Raw genomic sequence first — 15597 nt, 5'->3', positions numbered from 1 at the left:
GGCTGGCTTGACCGTTAAGGGTGCTGTAACCCCCGAAAGTACACTCCAGTCCAAACCTAAAAAAAAATTATTTTCTGTGTTTGTGAATTGTGTGCGCAGTAGCCGCACGTGCATCAACAAAGTAGTGCCAAGCGTGCGCCTGTGTCATAAGTAAAGGGCCGGCTGGCTTGACCGTTAAAGGGTGCTGTAACCCCCGAAAGTACACTCCAGTCCAAACCAAAAAAAAATTATTTTCTGTGTTTGTGAATTGTGTGCGCAGTAGCCGCACGTGCATCAACAAAGTAGTGCCAAGCGTGCGCCTGTGTCATAAGTAAAGGGCCGGCTGGCTTGACCGTTAAGGGTGCTGTAACCCCCGAAAGTACACTCCAGTCCAAACCTAAAAAAAAATTATTTTCTGTGTTTGTGAATTGTGTGCGCAGTAGCCGCACGTGCATCAACAAAGTAGTGCCAAGAGTGCCCCTGTGTCATAAGTAAAGGGCCAGCTGGCTTGACCGTTAAAGGGTGCTGTAACCCCCGAAAGTACACTCCAGTCCAAACCAAAAAAAAATTATTTTCTGTGTTTGTGAATTGTGTGCGCAGTAGCCGCACGTGCATCAACAAAGTAGTGCCAAGCGTGCGCCTGTGTCATAAGTAAAGGGCCGGCTGGCTTGACCGTTAAAGGGTGCTGTAACCCCTGAAAGTACACTCCAGTCCAAACCAAAAAAAAATTATTTTCTGTGTTTGTGAATTGTGTGCGCAGTAGCCGCACGTGCATCAACAAAGTAGTGTCAAGCGTTCGCCTGTGTCATAAGTAAAGGGCCGGCTGGCTTGACCGTTAAGGGTGCTGTAACCCCCGAAAGTACACTCCAGTCCAAACCAAAAAAAAAATTATTTTCTGTGTTTGTGAATTGTGTGCGCAGTAGCCGCACGTGCATCAACAAAGTAGTGCCAAGCGTGCGCCTGTGTCATAAGTAAAGGGCCGGCTGGCTTGACCGTTAAGGGTGCTGTAACCCCCGAAAGTACACTCCAGTCCAAACCAAAAAAAAAATTATTTTCTGTGTTTGTGAATTGTGTGCGCAGTAGCCGCACGTGCATCAACAAAGTAGTGCCAAGCGTGCGCCTGTGTCATAAGTAAAGGGCCGGCTGGCTTGACCGTTAAGGGTGCTGTAACCCCCGAAAGTACACTCCAGTCCAAACCTAAAAAAAAATTATTTTCTGTGTTTGTGAATTGTGTGCGCAGTAGCCGCACGTGCATCAACAAAGTAGTGCCAAGCGTGCGCCTGTGTCATAAGTAAAGGGCCGGCTGGCTTGACCGTTAAAGGGTGCTGTAACCCCCGAAAGTACACTCCAGTCCAAACCAAAAAAAAATTATTTTCTGTGGTTGTGAATTGTGTGCGCAGTAGCCGCACGTGCATCAACAAAGTAGTGCCAAGCGTGCGCCTGTGTCATAAGTAAAGGGCCGGCTGGCTTGACCGTTAAGGGTGCTGTAACCCCCGAAAGTACACTCCAGTCCAAACCTAAAAAAAAATTATTTTCTGTGTTTGTGAATTGTGTGCGCAGTAGCCGCACGTGCATCAACAAAGTAGTGCCAAGCGTGCGCCTGTGTCATAAGTAAAGGGCCGGCTGGCTTGACCGTTAAAGGGTGCTGTAACCCCCGAAAGTACACTCCAGTCCAAACCAAAAAAAAATTATTTTCTGTGTTTGTGAATTGTGTGCGCAGTAGCCGCACGTGCATCAACAAAGTAGTGCCAAGCGTGCGCCTGTGTCATAAGTAAAGGGCCGGCTGGCTTGACCGTTAAGGGTGCTGTAACCCCCGAAAGTACACTCCAGTCCAAACCTAAAAAAAAATTATTTTCTGTGTTTGTGAATTGTGTGCGCAGTAGCCGCACGTGCATCAACAAAGTAGTGCCAAGCGTGCGCCTGTGTCATAAGTAAAGGGCCGGCTGGCTTGACCGTTAAAGGGTGCTGTAACCCCCAAAGTACACTCCAGTCCAAACCAAAAAAAAATTATTTTCTGTGTTTGTGAATTGTGTGCGCAGTAGCCGCACGTGCATCAACAAAGTAGTGCCAAGCGTGCGCCTGTGTCATAAGTAAAGGGCCGGCTGGCTTGACCGTTAAGGGTGCTGTAACCCCCGAAAGTACACTCCAGTCCAAACCTAAAAAAAAATTATTTTCTGTGTTTGTGAATTGTGTGCGCAGTAGCCGCACGTGCATCAACAAAGTAGTGCCAAGCGTGCGCCTGTGTCATAAGTAAAGGGCCGGCTGGCTTGACCGTTAAAGGGTGCTGTAACCCCTGAAAGTACACTCCAGTCCAAACCAAAAAAAAATTATTTTCTGTGTTTGTGAATTGTGTGCGCAGTAGCCGCACGTGCATCAACAAAGTAGTGTCAAGCGTTCGCCTGTGTCATAAGTAAAGGGCCGGCTGGCTTGACCGTTAAGGGTGCTGTAACCCCCGAAAGTACACTCCAGTCCAAACCAAAAAAAAAATTATTTTCTGTGTTTGTGAATTGTGTGCGCAGTAGCCGCACGTGCATCAACAAAGTAGTGCCAAGCGTGCGCCTGTGTCATAAGTAAAGGGCCGGCTGGCTTGACCGTTAAGGGTGCTGTAACCCCCGAAAGTACACTCCAGTCCAAACCAAAAAAAAAATTATTTTCTGTGTTTGTGAATTGTGTGCGCAGTAGCCGCACGTGCATCAACAAAGTAGTGCCAAGCGTGCGCCTGTGTCATAAGTAAAGGGCCGGCTGGCTTGACCGTTAAGGGTGCTGTAACCCCCGAAAGTACACTCCAGTCCAAACCTAAAAAAAAATTATTTTCTGTGTTTGTGAATTGTGTGCGCAGTAGCCGCACGTGCATCAACAAAGTAGTGCCAAGCGTGCGCCTGTGTCATAAGTAAAGGGCCGGCTGGCTTGACCGTTAAAGGGTGCTGTAACCCCCGAAAGTACACTCCAGTCCAAACCAAAAAAAAATTATTTTCTGTGGTTGTGAATTGTGTGCGCAGTAGCCGCACGTGCATCAACAAAGTAGTGCCAAGCGTGCGCCTGTGTCATAAGTAAAGGGCCGGCTGGCTTGACCGTTAAGGGTGCTGTAACCCCCGAAAGTACACTCCAGTCCAAACCTAAAAAAAAATTATTTTCTGTGTTTGTGAATTGTGTGCGCAGTAGCCGCACGTGCATCAACAAAGTAGTGCCAAGCGTGCGCCTGTGTCATAAGTAAAGGGCCGGCTGGCTTGACCGTTAAAGGGTGCTGTAACCCCCGAAAGTACACTCCAGTCCAAACCAAAAAAAAATTATTTTCTGTGTTTGTGAATTGTGTGCGCAGTAGCCGCACGTGCATCAACAAAGTAGTGCCAAGCGTGCGCCTGTGTCATAAGTAAAGGGCCGGCTGGCTTGACCGTTAAGGGTGCTGTAACCCCCGAAAGTACACTCCAGTCCAAACCTAAAAAAAAATTATTTTCTGTGTTTGTGAATTGTGTGCGCAGTAGCCGCACGTGCAGCAACAAAGTAGTGCCAAGCGTGCGCCTGTGTCATATGTAAAGGGCCGGCTGGCTTGACCGTTAAAGGGTGCTGTAACCCCCAAAGTACACTCCAGTCCAAACCAAAAAAAAATTATTTTCTGTGTTTGTGAATTGTGTGCGCAGTAGCCGCACGTGCATCAACAAAGTAGTGCCAAGCGTGCGCCTGTGTCATAAGTAAAGGGCCGGCTGGCTTGACCGTTAAAGGGTGCTGTAACCCCTGAAAGTACACTCCAGTCCAAACCAAAAAAAAATTATTTTCTGTGTTTGTGAATTGTGTGCGCAGTAGCCGCACGTGCATCAACAAAGTAGTGCCAAGAGTGCGCCTGTGTCATAAGTAAAGGGCCGGCTGGCTTGACCGTTAAAGGGTGCTGTAACCCACAAAGTACACTCCAGTCCGAACCAAAAAAAAATTTATTTTCTGTGTTTAGCCGCACGTATATATCAAATCGATATAACATAAATGGAGGACCAAACTTTCTCCGATAAAAATAAAATAGAGAAAGATCAAGAACCACTTCCTCCTAGTGCTGAAGCTGCTGCCACTAGTCATGACATAGACGATAACATGCCATCAACGTCGTCTGCCAAGGCCGATGCCCAATGTCATAGTAGAGGGCACATACAATCCCAAATGGCAAAGTTCAGGAAAATGACCTTGAAAAAGACATTTAAATCAGCTGAAGAGAAACGTAAACTTGCCAATATGCCATTTACGACACGGAGTGGCAAGGAACGGCTAAGGTCGATCCCTAGTATGTTCATGACTAGTGGTTCAGCTTCACATGACGATGGAAGCACTCCTCCCACTAAAAAAATCAAAAGAGTTAAGCTGGCAAAAGCACAGCGAAGAACTGTGCTTTCTAAGAAGATATCACAAATCCCCAAAGAGAGTCCAAGTGTGGTGGTGGTTGCGATGCCTGACCTTCCCAGCACTGGACGGGAAGAGGTGGCTCTTTCCACCATTTGCACGCCCCCTGCAAGTGCTGAAAGGAGCACCCACAGTCCACTTGCTGATATGCAAATTGAAGATGTCACTGTTGAAGTACAACAGGATGAGGATACTGGTGTAGCTGGCGCTGAGGAGGAAGTTGGCGAGGAGGATTCTGATGGTGATGTGGTTTGTTTAAATCAGGCTCTGGGGGAGACAGTTGTTGTCCGTGGGATGAAAAAGCCCATCACGGTCATGCCTGGGCAGAAGACCAAACATTCCACCTCTTTGGTCTGGCAATATTTCTATCCAAATCCGGACAACAACTGTCTTGCCATATGTACCATATGTAAAGGTGAAATAAGTAGGGGTAGGGACGTCAACCACCTAGGAACATCCTCCCTTATACGGCACCTGCAGCGCGTTCATAAAAAGTTACTGTCAAGTTCAGAAACTTTGGCTCAGACCGTAAGCAGTCCAGGGACACCTAAATCCCGTTGTCCTGTTGTATCCAAGCGCCTGCAAACCACACCGTCAACTCCCTCCTCGTCAATTTCCTCCTTAGTCAGGATCGGAAGTAGTCCTGCAGGCCATATCACTGGCATGACTGACTCTCCTATCCGGGATTCCTCCGGAGGATCCTGCATTGCTACGCCTACTGCTGCCGCTGCTGCTGTTGCTGCTGCTGCTGGGAGTCGTTCATCATCCCAGAGAGGAAGTAGGAACACCACTACTTTTACTAAACAATTGACCCTCCAACAGTCCTTAGCGAGGAGGATGAAGTACGACAGCAGTCATCCTGAAGCAAAACGTATAACTGAGGCCTTGACTGCTATGTTGGTGTTAGACGTGCGTCCGGTATCCGCCATTAGTGCAGTGGGATTTAGACAATTGATGGAGGTAGTGTGTCCCCGGTTCCAAATCCCGTCTAGATTCCACTTCACTAGGCAGGCGATACCGAGACTGTACAGAAACGTCAGAAAAAGTGTCCTCAGTGTCCTGAAAAATGCCGTTGTACACAATGTCCACTTAACCACGGACATGTGGACAAGTGGAACAGGGCAGACTAAGGACTATATGACTGTGACAGCCCACTGGGTAGATGTATCACCTTACGCAGCAACAGCAGCAGCGTCACCAGTAGCAGCATCTCAGAAACGCCAGCTCGTTACAAGGCAGGCTACGCTGTGTATCACCGGTTTCAGTAAGAGGCACACCGCCGACAACCTCTTAGAGAAACTGAGGGAAATCATCGCCCAGTGGCTTACCCCACTTAGACTCTCCTGGGGATTTGTGATATCTGACAACGCCACCAATATTGTGCGGGCATTACATCTGGGCAAATTCCAGCACGTCCCATGTTTTGCTCACACAATAAACTTGGTGGTGCAGAATTTTCTGAAAAGCGACAGGGGCGTGCAGGAGACGCTTTGGGTGGCCCGAAAAATTTCTGGCCACTTTCGCCATTCAGCGACTGCGTGCCGAAGACTGGAGCGCCAGCAAACACTCTTGAACCTGCCCCGCCATCACCTGAAGCAAGAGGTTGTGACGCGGTGGAACTCAACCCTCTATATGCTTCAGAGGATGGAGGAGCAGCAAAAGGCCATACAAGCCTATACATCCACCTATGACATAGGCAAAGGAGGGGGTATGCACCTGACTCAAGCGCAGTGGAGAATGATTTCCGTGTTGTGCAAGGTTCTTCAGCCCTTCGAACTTGCCACACGTGAAGTCAGTTCAGACACTGCCAGCTTGAGTCAGGTCATTCCCCTCATCAGGCTTTTGCAGAAGCAGCTGGAGAAAGTGAAGGAGGAGCTAAGACGGAGCGATTCCGCTCGGCATGTGGGACTTGTGGATGAAGCCCTTCATTCGCTTTGCCAGGATTCCAGGGTGGTCAATCTGTTGAAATCAGACCACTACATTTTGGCCACCGTGCTCGATCCTAGGTTTAAAGCCTATGTGGTGTCTCTCTTTCCGGCCGACACAAGCCTGCAGAGGTGCAAAGACCTGCTGGTGAACACACTGTCAGCTGAAGCGGAACGTGACACGTCAACGGCTCCTTCTTCATTTTCTCCCGCAACTGGGGCTGCCAGGAAAAAACTTAGGTATCCTAAGCAACCCGCTGGCGGTGATGCAGGGCAGGCAGGACCAAGTTTGGACATCTGGTCCGGACTGAAGGACCTGGCAACAATTTCTGACATGTCTACTGTCACTGCATATGATACTGTCACCATTGACAGAATGGTGGAGGATTACATCGGTGACAGCATCCAAGTAGGCATGTCAGACAGTCCATACCTGTACTGGCAGGAAAAAGAGGCAATTTGGAGGCCCCTGTACAAACTGGCTCTATTTTACCTGAGTTGCCCCCCCTCCAGTGTGTACTCCGAAAGAGTGTTTAGTGCAGCCGGGAACCTTGTCAGCGAAAGGCGTAGGAGGTTGCTTCCACAGAATGTGGAGAAGATGATGTTCATCAAAATGAATTATCAGCTCTTCCAGGCAGACCAGCCTCCAGAAGGTACAGAGGGACCTGTGGTGGTGGATTCAAGTGGGGACGAGTTAATACTTTGTGAGGATGAGGATGTACACACTGAAGAGGGTGAGGAATCGGTGGATGAGGAGGATGAGGATGACATCTTGCCTCCGTAGAGCCAGTTTGTGCAGGGACACATTAATTGCCAGCTTGTTTTGTGGGGGCCCAAACGAACCAATCATTTCAGCCACAGTTGTGTGGCAGACCCTGGCGCTGAAATGGTTGATTTGTTAAAGTGTGCATGTCCTGTTTATACAACATAAGGGTGGGTGGGAGGGCCCAAGGACAATTCCATCTTGCACCTCTTTTTTTCTTTGCATTATGTACAGTTTGGGGCCTAGTTTTTCTAACTGCCATCCTGTCTGCCACTGCAGTGTCACTCCTAGATGGGTCACGTGTTTGTGCCGCCCACTCGTGTCGCTTAGCATAGTCATCCAGCTACCTCGGTGCAACCTTTTGGACATAAAAACACTATTGTGAGGTGTGAGGTGTTCAGAATAGACTGGAAATGAGTGGAAATTAAGGTTATTGAGGTTAATAATAGCATAGGAGCAGAAAAACCTACAAATTCTGTGATTTTAGCTGTTTTTATGCTTTTTTTCAAAAAAATACAGATCCAAAACACAAAACCCAGAACCCAAAACACGGAAGGGTGGTTTTGGCAAAACCAATCCAGATCCAAAACACGAAGAAAGATCCAGATCCAAAACCAAAACACAAAACACGAAAAGTGGCCGGTGCACACCCCTAATATATATATATATAATTGTATCCTGAGGAAGGAATGTTGATTTACTACTACGAGTGTTTGTATCTTTTGGGAGGTTGCTGGGAATGCCGCCCATTGTTGCATACATTTTTTTCCTTCCCATCACAGGGACAGGTATTTAAGGAAGGCACAAGGCGCACATTACACTCTTAGGGCCTGATTCAGAGCCGGACGCTCTGACCAGAGCGCTCGCTCTGAATCAGGGCCCTCCTCCATGAAAATGGAGCGGCCTCCTGGCAGCTCGTATAGCTGTGGGTGACCACAGAGCGCTCGCTCTGAATCAGGGCCCTCCTCCATGAAAATGGAGCGGCCTCCTGGCCGCTCGCATAGCTGTGGGTGACCACAGAGCGCTCGCTGTGAATCAGGGCCTCCTCCATGAAAATGGAGCGGCCTCCTGGCCGCTCGCATAGCTGTGGGTGACCACCCACAGCATATGCGAGCGGCCAAAAAGATGGTCGCAGTGGTCTTGACCATTGCGACCATCGGACTTGCGACGGAGACCCTGCGGTAGGGTCTCCCTGCCACAAGCCCTAGAGTGATTTTGGCTCTATCAGAGGAAAAATCACTCCCACTGACATCACTAGTGATGTCAGTGGGGCCGGCTTCAGACGGTAGGCGTTCCCATGGGAACGCCTCCGTCTGGCAGGCACGCCCACCAAAGGGGGCGTGCTGTCAATCAACATCGACAGCACGCCCCCTTTGGTGCGAGACCCGGAGCGATGGAAAGCCCGTCGCTCCCCGGGTCTCGCGCATGCGCACGACGGAGCTCCCTCTGTCGTGCGCATGCACAGTGGGGAACATCGACCCACTTGCGAGCGTACTGCTGCTCGCGAGTGGGTCTGAATGACCCCCTTAGCCCTTTAGAGTGCCGGCCGTAATAGCTGTGTGTGTGTGTGTGTGTGTGTGTATATACATATATATATTATATATATATATATATATATATATATAATCTATCTCTATCTCTCTCATACTTGCCTATATTTCTCTCCATCCCGTGAGGGAGCTGTCGGGTTTTCTCAGCGGGGGGCGGGTCAAGGAAAAAAAAAAGGGGGGCGTGTCCCGACGATTACACATATTTGGGGGCGGAGCATGGTGACGTGACTGCGCGAGCGCATCATTGTGGCCCCGCTCCCTTTTCACAATGCAGTTATTAATGTCGCGGGGTCATGATGACGCGATTCAGCATGTTTGATTTTTAAGTTTGAATCAATGGCAAATAAAAGTGCAATATTTGAATGAGATAGGAAGGGGCAGGTGCAAGATTAAATTTTTTGTCAGGGTGCATACAAACATAATAATTACCAAGCTAAATACCCACACTGGGCCAACAATGGCATGGCAGGATCCCAATCACATTCTTTGTTTATAGCTCACTTGTGGTGTGGATGCTCTGTGTCACTGAGTCTCGTGAGACCTGTGAAGTAATCACGTGCGACGAAGCGGTGTCTGTATGCACCCTGACTAATATTTAGATTTTGAACCTATATGTGTGTGTGTGTATATATAATTATTTATATATATATATATATATATATATATATATTTTAGTGGAAAAGGAATCTTACGGTCCCTCTTCTGCATTATCCGTCCATCACTGATAATTGGCAATGTGCACACGAGCAGTGTCACAGCCTTAGGATGAGTCTTTCGAGCATGGTTGAATGTATGTGGGTAGCTATGCTCCATGATGCTAGCCACAGATCACGGCACAGACCACACCCCCATATCAGTAGTCGCACCCCCTGCAACAGCACAGAATAGGCCCTTCATAAATTTCAGCTCCAGGCCCATGAGGACCTTAATCTGGCACTGTATATAGATCCCCTTCAGTGGGTACATATACGGAAGGGGATCTATCCACAACCCTGCTATGTGCTCTGCCTCCCTCGGCTCCCGCATGGTGCAGTGACTCATCTCCCAGTACAAGGGATCGAGGAGCTGTTTGGCGCGGCACAGCACTGAGAGGATACAGGTCAGTCTCTTCTTGTTAGTGTTGGCAGGGTAGGGGGTGGTGGTGTGTGTGTTATTAACTGGTCAGTGACAGTCTCTTGTTAGTGTTGGTTTGGTTGTAGGGTGTGTGTTTGTGTTAACAGGTCAGTCTCTTGTGTGTGTGCATGTATGCCATATGTGAGTTTGTAAGTATGTCATGTGTGTATGTTATGTGTGTATGTATGTATGTATGCTGTGTGTGTTTGTAAGTATGTCATGTGTGTATGTATGCTTGTAAGTATGCCATGTTTGTATGTATGCTTTGTGTGTGTGTTTGTAAGTATGTTGTGTGTGTGTGTGTTATGTGTGTGTGTATGTGTGCTGTGTGTTTGTTAGTATGTCATGTGTGCATGTATGTATGTATGCTGTTTGTGTTTGTAAGTCTGTCATGTGTGTATATGTGTGTATGTATGCTTGTAAGTATGTCATGTGTGTATGTGTGCTGTGTGTGTGTTTGTAAGTATGTCATGTGTGCATGTACATATGTATGCTGTGTGTGTTTGTAAGTATGTCATGTGTGTGTGTATGTGTGCTGTGTGTGTTTGTAAGTATGTCATGTATGTATGTATGTATGTATGTATGTTATGTGTGTATGATATGTGTGTATGTATGCTTCTAAGTATGTCATGTGTGTATGTATGTATGTATGTATGTATGCTGTGTGTGTTTGTAAGTATGTTATGTGTGTATGATGTGTGTATGTATGCTTGTAAGTATGTCATGTGTGTGTGTATGTATGCTGTGTGTGTTTGTAAGTATGTCATGTGTGTATGTATCTTGTGTGTGTCTATCTATCTATATATATAATTATGGAACTCTCCCCTCAATATCCTACGCTTGCCCCTGGCTGCACTGTCAGAATAGAACCAAGCCCCGCCTCCAGCTACAGAAAAAGACAGAAGAGAGGATAGATAGAGGGAGGTAAATATATGGGGCGAGGAGGACACACACAAGAAAAGTATACAAGTGAAGAGGGGCCAAAAATTCTTTGAGCATACGTATAATTTAAGTAAAAGGGAGTAGGGGGACAAAGCAGTATTAAACGAAACACACACATACATATACAGTAAGTGAACGTGAAGGGTAATAGGGGAACATTAATTATAAATAAGAGAAGGGGTGAGGGCAACAACAAAAAATAATTAACTATACAAATAAGTGAAGAGTTGCATTGGGACAAAAAAAATTCATCAAATATAAACTATACAAATAACAATACAATGGGAGGGGTCAGGATTGGAAGCAGGAGGAGTCATAAGTAGAGATGGGAGGAGTCAAGATTCATTCTTAAGCCACCCAAGCCCTACTGTTTGGTAGGGAAAAATGCAAGGGGGGGGGGGGGCTGTCCCTTAGCTTGCCAGGGGCGCTCAGGCCCCTAGATACGCCCCTGGTGAGAAGCACTAAGAGGACAGGGCTATGCGGAGGAGGGGAGACAGCTGCCGGGCAGTGCTGGGAGACACGGGGGGAGGGACTGTGCGGAGGGGGAGGCAGCTGCCGGGCAGAGCTGGGAAACACAGGGGAAGGGACTGTGCGGAGGAGGGTAGACAGCTGCCGGCTGAGCTGGGAGACACGGGGGAGGGACTGTGCGGAGAAGGGGGGGGCAGCTGCCGGGCAGTGCTGGGAGACATGGGGTGAGGGACTGTGCGGAGGAGGGGAGGCAGCTGCCGGGCAGAGCTGGGAAACACGGGGGAAGGGACTGTGCGGAGGAGGGGAGGCAGCTGCCGGGCTGTACTGGGAAACACGGGGGAGGGGACTGTGCGGAGGAGGGGAGGCAGCTGCCGGGCAGTGCTGGGAAACACGTGGGAAGGGACTGTGCAGAGGAGGGGAGACAGCTGCTGGGAAGTGCTAGGAAACACGGGGGAAGGGACTGTGCAGAGGAGGGGAGGCAGCTGCTGGGAAGTGCTGGGAAACACGGGGGAGGGACTGTGCGGAGGAGGGGAGGCAGCTGCCGGGTAGTGCTGGGAAACACATGGGAAGGGACTGTGCAGAAGAGGGGAGGCAGCTGCTGGGAAGTGCTAGGAAACATGGGGGAAGGGACTGTGCAGAGGAGGGGAGGCAGCTGCTGGGATGTGCTGGGAAACACGGGGGAAGGGACTGTGCAGAGGAGGGGAGGCAGCTGCTGGGAAGTGCTGGGAAACACGGGGGAAGGGACTGTGCAGAGGAGGGGAGGCAGCTGCTGGGAAGTGCTGGGAAACACGTGGGAAGGGACTGTGCAGAGGAGGGGAGGCAGCTGCTGGGAAGTGCTGGGAAACACGGGGGAAGGGACTGTGCAGAGGAGGGGAGGCAGCTGCTGGGAAGTGCTGGGAAACACGTGGGAAGGGACTGTGCAGAGGAGGGGAGGCAGCTGCTGGGAAGTGCTGGGAAACACGGGGGAAGGGACTGTGCAGAGGAGGGGAGGCAGCTGCCGGGCAGTGCTAGGAAACACGGGGGGTGAGGGACTGTGCGGAGGGGAGGTAGCTGCCCGGCAGAGCTGGGAGACACAGGGGTGAGGGACTGTGCGGATGAGAAGCAACTGCCGGGCAGAGCTGAGACACACAGGGGTGAACAGGAGAACACTGACTACTCGGAGGAGAGGCAGCTTCCTGGCAGAGTAGGGTGACATAGGGGGTGAGGGTCTAAAGGACAGGGACTATGCAGAGGGGAGGCACATGCCGGGCAGTGCAGGGAGACATGGGGCTGTGGATGTGGCACTGTGGAATAGAGACTACGCGGGGATATGTAAAGGGAGGAGACACAGTAGGCACTCTAGCAAAAAATGGCTCCTCTGAGTCCTTGAGCAAGAGCCTCTGCCTTTGGGAGACGAAGCAGTGACAAGCCTCCTTTGCTCTGAACAGCGGCGCTGTCAGAGTGAGGAATCAGTGTCCAAGGTCAGTGTTGTATGTCGGGCTGATACTATACTGTAGACTGCTGTGCAGTATGTCATACCGCCGTATACCGTCACACTTCGAGTACTGATGACTATGCTAAGCGACACGAGTGGGCGGCACAAACACTCTTTCGGAGTACACAGTGGAGGGGGGGCAACTCAGGTAAAATAGAGCCAGTTTGTACAGGGGCCTCCAAATTGCCTCTTTTTCCTGCCAGTACAGGTACGGACTGTCTGACATGCCTATTTGGATGCTGTCACCGATGTAATCCTTTAACAGACAGATACACGCTTGTCGCTGCTGCTTTGAGGATGCAGGTGCGGCTACAGCCCACACAATTCACAAAGACAGAAAAAAAAAGAATTTTTTTTATTGTTTGTGGAGCGCACTTTGAGGGTTACACCACCCTTTAACAGACAGATGCACGCTTGTCGCTGCTGCTTTGAGGATGCAGGTGCGGCTACAGCCCACACAATTCACAAAGACAGAAAAAAAAAGAAGAATTTTTTTATTGTTTGTGGAGCGCACTTTGAGGGTTACACCACCCTTTAACAGACAGATGCACGCTTGTCGCTGCTGCTTTGAGGATGCAGGTGCGGCTACAGCCCACACAATTCACAAAGACAGAAAAAAAAGGAATTTTTTATTTTTTGTGCAGCGCACTTTGGGGGTTACACCACCCTTTAACAGACAGATGCACGCTTGTCGCTGCTGCTTTGAGGATGCAGGTGCGGCTACAGCCCACACAATTCACAAAGATAGAAAAAAAAAGAAGAATTTTTTTATTGTTTGTGGAGCGCACTTTGAGGGTTACACCACCCTTTAACAGACAGACGCACGCTTGTCGCTTCTGCTTTGAGGATGCAGGTGCAGCTACAGCCCACACAATTCACAAAGACAGAAAAAAAAGGAATTTTTTATTTTTTGTGCAGCGCACTTTGGGGGGTTACACCACCCTTTAACAGACAGATGCACGGTTGTCGCTGCTGCTTTGAGGATGCAGGTGCGGCTACAGCCCACACAATTCACAAAGATAGAAAAAAAAAGAATGTTTTTATTGTTTGTGGAGCGCACTTTGAGGGTTACACCACCCTTTAACAGACAGACGCACACTTGTCGCTGCTGCTTTGAGGATGCAGGTGCGGCTACAGCCCACACAATTCACAAAGACAGAAAAAAAAGAATTTTTTATTTTGTTTGGAGTGCACTTTGGGGGTAACAGCACCCTTTAACGGACAAGCCAGCCGGCCCTTTATTTATGACACAAGCGCACGCAGTCGCTGAATGGCAAAAGTGGGCAGAAATTTTTCAGGCCACCCAAAGCGTCTCCTGCACACCCCTGTCGCTTTTCAGAAAATTTTGCACCACCAAGTTTATTGTGTGAGCAAAACATGGGACGTGCTGGAATTTGCCCAGATGTAATGCCCGCACAATATTGGTGGTGTTGTCAGATATCACAAATCCCCAGGAGAGTCTAAGTGGGGTAAGCCACTGGGCGATGATTTCCCTCAGTTTCTCTAAGAGGTTGTCGTCGGTGTGCCTCTTACTGAAACTGGTGATACACAGCGTATCCTGCCTTGGAACGAGCTGGCGTTTCTGAAATGCTGCTACTGGTGACGCTGCTGTTGTTGCTGTGTAAGGTGATACATTTACCCACTTGGCTGTCACAGTCATATTGTCCTTAGTCTGCCCTGTTCCACTTGTCCACATGTCCGTGGTTAAGTGGACATTGGGTACAACCACATTTTTCAGGACACTGAGGACACTTTTTCTGACGTTTCTGTACAGTCTCGGTATCGCCTGCCTAGTGAAGTGGAATCTAGACGGGATTTGGAACCGGGGACACACTACCTCCATCAATTGTCTAAATCCCACTGCACTAATGGCGGATACCAGATGCACGTCTAACACCAACATAGCAGTCAATGCCTCAGTTATACATTTTGCTTCAGGATGACTGCTGTCGTACTTCATCCTCCTTGCTAAGGACTGTTGGAGGGTCAATTGTTTAGTAAAAGTAGTGGTGTTCCTACTTCCTCTCTCGGATGATGAACAACTCCCAGCAGCAGCAACAGCACTAGGAGGAAGTGGTTCTTGATCTTTCCCTATTTTATTTTTATCGGAGAAATTTTGGTCCTCCATTTAAGTTATATTGATATATACGTGCGGCTAAGGCGCACACAAACACAAATAATTTTTTATTTTTGTAGGAGACTAGCGCACTTTGTGGGTTACACCACCCTTTAAGAAATGAGCCAGCCGGCCCTTTACTTATGGGACACAGGCGCACGCTTGGTGCTGCTCCTTTGTTGATGCATGTGCAGCCACAGTGCACACAATTCACAAACACAGAAAATATTTTTTTGTTTGGTTTGGAGTGCACTTTGGGGGTTACAGCACCCTTTAATGGTCAAGCCAGCTGGCCCTTTACTTATGACACAGGCGCACGCTTGGCGCTACTTTGTTGATGCACATGCGGCTACTGCGCACACAATTCACAAACACAAAAATATATATATATTTTTTTTTTTTGGAGTGCACTTTGGGGGTTACAGCACCCTTTAACGGACAAGCCAGCCAGCCGTCCCTTTACTTATAGGACACAGGTGCACGCTTGGCGCTGCTCCTTTGTTGATGCACGTGCAGCCACAGTGCACACAACTCATAAACACAGAAAATATTTTTTTATTTGGTTTGGAATGCACTTTGGGGGTTACAGCACCCTTTACCGGTCAAGCCAGCCAGCCCTTTACTTATGATACAGGCGCACGCTTGGCGCTACTTTGTTGATGCACGTGCGGCTACTGCGCACACACTTCACAAACACAAAAATCTATTTTTTTTCTTTTTTTTGGAGTGCAATTTGGGGGTTACAGCACCCTTTAATGGACAAGCCAGCCGACCCTTTACTTATGGGACACAGGCACACGCTTGGCGCTGTTCCTTTGTTGATGCACGTGCAGCCACAGTGCACACAATTCACAAACACAGAAAATATTTTTTTATTTGCTTTG

This window comes from Taudactylus pleione, unplaced genomic scaffold, assembly GCF_031769625.1.
Source record: "Taudactylus pleione unplaced genomic scaffold, aTauple2 ptg000068l, whole genome shotgun sequence".
NCBI classification, from domain to species: Eukaryota; Metazoa; Chordata; class Amphibia; order Anura; family Myobatrachidae; genus Taudactylus; species Taudactylus pleione.
The sequence above is the reverse complement of the archived record's forward strand: the minus strand, read 5'-3'. Positions refer to the sequence as shown.